Here is a 6000-nt window from a genome sequence, read left to right on the forward strand (position 1 = left end):
AGTTACATTATCCGGGGGAGCAGTGACTGTCACAGTGTGTTACAGTATCAGGGGGAGCAGTGACTGTCACGGTGTGTTACAGTATCAGGGGGAGCATTGACTGTCACGGTGTGTTACAGTATCGGGGGGAGCAGTGACTGTCACGATGTGTTACAGTATCAGGGGAGCAGTGACTGTCACAGTGTGTTACAGTATCGGGGGGAGCAGTGACTGTCACGGTGTGTTACAGTATGAGGGGGATCAGTGACTGTCACGGTGTGTCACAGTATCAGGCGGAGCAGTGGCTGTCACGGTGTGTTACAGTATCAGGGGGAGCAGTGACTGTCACGGTGTGTTACAGTATCGGGGGGAGCAGTGACTGTCACTGTGTGTTACAGTATCAGGGGGAGCAGTGACTGTCACTGTGTGTTACAGTATCAGGGGGAGCAGTGACTGTCACGGTGTGTTACAGTATCGGGGGGAGCAGTGACTGTCACGGTGTGTTACAGTATCAGGGGGAGCAGTGACTGTCATGGTGTGTTACTGTAACGGGGGGAGCAGTGACTGTCACGGTGTGTTACTGTAACGGGGGGAGCAGTGACTGTCACGGTGTGTCGCAGTATCAGGGGGAGCAGTGACTGTCACGGTGTGTTTCAGTATCAGGGGGGAGCAGTGACTGTCACGTTGTGTTACTGTTTCGGGGGGGGTGCGGTGACTGTCACAGTGTGTTACAGTATCGGGGGGAGCAGTGACTGTCACAGTGTGTTACAGTATCGGGGGCCGCAGTGTCTGTCACGGTGTGTTACAGTATCGGGGGGAGCAGTGACTGTCACGGTGTGTTACAGTATCGGGGGGAGCTGTGACTGTCACGGTGTGTTACAGTATCGGGGGGAGCTGTGACTGTCACGGTGTGTTACAGTATCGGGGGGATCAGTGACTGTCACGGTGTGTTACAGTATCAGGGGGAGCAGTGACTGTCACGGTGTGTTAAAGTATTGCGGGGAGCAGTGACTGTCACGGTGTGTTACAGTATCGGGGGGAGCAGTGATTGTCATGGTATGTTACAGTATCGGGGGGAGCAGTGACTGTCACATGTTGTTACAGTATCGGGGGTAGCAGTGACTGTCACGGTGTGTTACAGTATCGGGGGGAGCAGTGACTGTCACGGTGTGTTACAGTATCGGGGGGAGCAGTGACCGTCACAGTGTGTTACAGTATCGGGGGGAGCAGTGACTGTCACAGTGTGTTACAGTATCGGGGGGAGCAGTGAATGTCACGGTATGTTACAGTATCAGGGGGAGCAGTGACTTTCACGGTGTGTTACAGTATCAGGCGGAGCAGTGACTGTCACGGTGTGTTACAGTATGAGGGGGAGCAGTGACTGTCATGGTGTGTTACAGTATCAGGCGGAGCAGTGACTGTCACGGTGTGTTACAGTATCGGGGGGAGCAGTGACTGTCACGGTGTGTTACAGTATCGGGGGGAGCAGAGACTGTCACGGTGTGTTACAGTATCAGGGGGAGAAGTGACTGTCACGGTGTGTTACAGTATCAGGCGGAGCAGTGACTGTCACGGTGTGTTACAGTATCAGGGGGAGCAGTGACTGTCACGTTGTGTTACAGTATCAGGGGGAGCAGTGACTGTCACGGTGAGTTACAGTATCAGGGGGAGCAGTGACTGTCACGGTGTGTTACAGTATCAGGGGGAGCAGTGACTGTCACGGTGTGTTACAGTATCAGGGGGAGCAGTGACTGTCACGGTGTGTTACAGTATGAGGGGGAGCAGTGACTGTCACGGTGTGTTACAGTATCAGGGGGAGCAGTGACTGTCACGGTGTGTTACTGTATCGGGTGAGCAGTGACTATCACGGTGTGTTACAGTATCAGGGGGAGCAGTGACTGTCACGGTGTGTTACTGTAACGGGGGGGAGCAGTGACTGTCACGGTGTATCACAGTATCGGGGGAGCAGTGACTGTCACGGTGTGTTACAGTATCAGGGGGAGCAGTGACTGTCACGGTGTGTTACAGTATCAGGGGGAGCAGTGACTGTCACGGTGTGTCACAGTATCAGGGGGAGCAGTGACTGTCACGGTGTGTTACAGTATCAGGGGGAGCAGTGACTGTCACGGTGTGTAACTGTATCAGGGGGAGCAGTGACTGTCACGGTGTGTTACAGTATCAGGGGGGAGCAGTGACTGTCACGGTCTGTTAATGTATCGGGGGGACCAGTGACTGTCACAGGGTGTTACAGTATCGGGGGCAGCAGTGTCTGTCACGGTGTGTTACAGTATCGGGGGGATCAGTGACTGTCACGGTGTGTTACAGTATCGGGGGGAGCAGTGACTGTCACGGTGTGTTACAGTATCGGGGGGAGCAGTGACTGTCACGGTGTGTTACAGTATCGGGGGAGCAGTGACTGTCACTTTGTGTTACAGTATCGCGGGGAGCAGTGACTGTCACGGTGTGTTACAATATCGGGGGGAGCAGTGATTGTCATGGTATGTTACAGTATCGGTGGGAGCAGTGACTCTCACATGTTGTTACAGTATCGGGGGTAGCAGTGACTGTCACGGTGTGTTACAGTATCGGGGGGAGCAGTGACTGTCACGGTGTGTTACAGTATCGGGGGGAGCAGTGACTGTCACAGTGTGTTACAGTATCGGGGGGAGCAGTGACTGTCACAGTGTGTTACAGTATCGGGGGGAGCAGTGACCGTCACAGTGTGTTACATTTTCGGGGGGAGCAGTGAATGTCACGGTATGTTACAGTATCAGGGGGAGCAGTGACTTTCACGGTGTGTTACAGTATCAGGCGGAGCAGTGACTGTCACGGTGTGTTACAGTATGAGGGGGAGCAGTGACTGTCACGGTGTGTTACAGTATCAGGCGGAGCAGTGACTGTCACGGTGTGCTACAGTATCGGGGGGAGCAGTGACTGTCCCGGTGTGTTACAGTATCGGGGGGAGCAGAGACTGTCACAGTGTGTTACAGTATCGAGGGGAAGCAGTGATTGTCACGGTGTGTTACAGCATCGGGGGAGCAGTGACTGTCACAGTGTGTTACAGTATCGGGGGGAACAGTGACTGTCACGGTGTGTTACAGTATCGGGGGGAGCAGTGACTGTCACGGTGTGTTACAGTATCAGGGGGAGCAGTGACTGTCACGGTGTGTTACAGTATCGGGGGGAGCAGTGACTGTCACGGTGTGTTACAGTATCGGGCGGAGCAGTGACTGTCACGGTGTGTTACAGTATCAGGGGGAGCAGTGACTGTCACGGTGTGTTACAGTATCGGGGGGAGCAGTGACTCTCACGGTGTGTTACAGTATCGGGGGGAGCAGTGACTCTCACAGAGTGTTACAGTATCGGGGGGAGCAGTGACTGTCACGGTGTGTTAAAGTATCAGGGGAAGCAGTGACTGTCATGGTGTGTTACAGTATCAGGGGGAGCAGTGACTGTCACGGTGTGTTACAGTATCAGGGGGAGCAGGGTCTGTCACGGTGAGTTACAGTATCAGGGGGAGCAGTGACTGTCACGGTGTGTTACAGTATCAGGGGGAGCAGTGACTGTCACGGTGTGTTACAGTCTCGGGAGAAACAGTGACTGTCACAGTGCATTACAATATCGGGGGGAGCAGTGATTGTCACAATGTGTCACAGTATCAGGGGGAGCAGTGACTGTCACATTGTGTTACAGAATCGGGGGGAGCAGTGACTGTCCCAGTGTGTTACAGTATCGGGGGAAGCAGTGACTGTCACGGTGTGTTATAGTATCAGGGGGATCAGTGACTGTCACGGTGTGTTACAGTATCGGGGGGAGCAGTGACTGTCACGATGTGTTACAGTATCGGGGGGAGCAGTGACTGTCACGGTGTGTTACAGTATCAGGGGGAGCAGTGACTCTCACGGTGTGTTACAGTATCAGGGGGAGCAGTGACTGTCACGGTGTGTTACAGTATCGGGGGGAGCAGTGACTGTCACGTTGTGTTACAGTATCAGGGGGAGCAGGGACTGTCACAGTTTGTTACAGTATCAGAGGGAACAGTGACTGTCACAATGTGTTAAAGTATCAGGGGAGCATTGACTGTCACGGTGTGTTACAGTATCTGGGGGAGCAGTGACTCTCACAGTGTGTTACAGTATCGGGGGGAGCAGTGACTGTCACGGTGTGTTAAAGTATCAGGGGGAGCAGTGACTGTCATGGTGTGTTACAGTATCAGGGGGAGCAGTGACTGTCACGGTGTGTTACAGTGTCAGGGGGAGCAGTGACTGTCACAGTTTGTTACAGTATCAGAGGGAACAGTGACTGTCACAATGTGTTAAAGTATCAGGGGGAGCAGTGACTGTCACGGTGTGTTACAGAATCAGGGGGAGCAGTGACTGTCACGGTGTGTTACAGTAACAGGGGGAGCAGTGACTGTCACGGTGTGTTACAGAATCAGGGGGAACAGTGACTGTCACGGTGTGTTACAGTAACGGGGGAGCAGTGACTGTCATGGTGTGTTACAGTATCAGGGGGAGCAGTGACTGTCACGGTGTGTTACAGTATCGGGGGGAGCAGTGACTGTCACGGTGTGTTACAGTATCAGGGGGAGCAGTGACTGTCACAGTGTGTTACAGTATCAGGGGGAGCAGTGACTGTCACGGTGTGTTACAGTATCGGGGGGAGCAGTGACTGTCACGGTGTGTTACAGTATCGGGGGAGCAGTGACTGCCACGGAGTGTTACACGATCGGGGGAGCCGTGACTGTCACGGTGTGTTACAGTATCAGAGGGGAGAAGTGACTGTCACGGTGTGTTACAGAATCAGGGGGAGCAGTGACTGTCACGGTGTGTTACAGTATGAGGGGGAGCAGTGACTGTCACGGTGTGTTACAGTATCAGGCGGAGCAGTGACTGTCACGGTGTGCTACAGTATCGGGGGGAGCAGTGACTGTCCCGGTGTGTTACAGTATCGGGGGGAGCAGAGACTGTCACAGTGTGTTACAGTATCGAGGGGAAGCAGTGATTGTCACGGTGTGTTACAGCATCGGGGGAGCAGTGACTGTCACAGTGTGTTACAGTATCGGGGGGAACAGTGACTGTCACGGTGTGTTACAGTATCGGGGGGAGCAGTGACTGTCACGGTGTGTTACAGTATCAGGGGGAGCAGTGACTGTCACGGTGTGTTACAGTATCGGGGGGAGCAGTGACTGTCACGGTGTGTTACAGTATCGGGCGGAGCAGTGACTGTCACGGTGTGTTACAGTATCAGGGGGAGCAGTGACTGTCACGGTGTGTTACAGTATCGGGGGGAGCAGTGACTCTCACGGTGTGTTACAGTATCGGGGGGAGCAGTGACTCTCACAGAGTGTTACAGTATCGGGGGGAGCAGTGACTGTCACGGTGTGTTAAAGTATCAGGGGAAGCAGTGACTGTCATGGTGTGTTACAGTATCAGGGGGAGCAGTGACTGTCACGGTGTGTTACAGTATCAGGGGGAGCAGGGTCTGTCACGGTGAGTTACAGTATCAGGGGGAGCAGTGACTGTCACGGTGTGTTACAGTATCAGGGGGAGCAGTGACTGTCACGGTGTGTTACAGTCTCGGGAGAAACAGTGACTGTCACAGTGCATTACAATATCGGGGGGAGCAGTGATTGTCACAATGTGTCACAGTATCAGGGGGAGCAGTGACTGTCACATTGTGTTACAGAATCGGGGGGAGCAGTGACTGTCCCAGTGTGTTACAGTATCGGGGGAAGCAGTGACTGTCACGGTGTGTTATAGTATCAGGGGGATCAGTGACTGTCACGGTGTGTTACAGTATCGGGGGGAGCAGTGACTGTCACGATGTGTTACAGTATCGGGGGGAGCAGTGACTGTCACGGTGTGTTACAGTATCAGGGGGAGCAGTGACTCTCACGGTGTGTTACAGTATCAGGGGGAGCAGTGACTGTCACGGTGTGTTACAGTATCGGGGGGAGCAGTGACTGTCACGTTGTGTTACAGTATCAGGGGGAGCAGGGACTGTCACAGTTTGTTACAG

The sequence above is a fragment of the Chiloscyllium punctatum genome, chromosome 22 (genome assembly GCF_047496795.1).
Source record: "Chiloscyllium punctatum isolate Juve2018m chromosome 22, sChiPun1.3, whole genome shotgun sequence".
NCBI classification, from domain to species: Eukaryota; Metazoa; Chordata; class Chondrichthyes; order Orectolobiformes; family Hemiscylliidae; genus Chiloscyllium; species Chiloscyllium punctatum.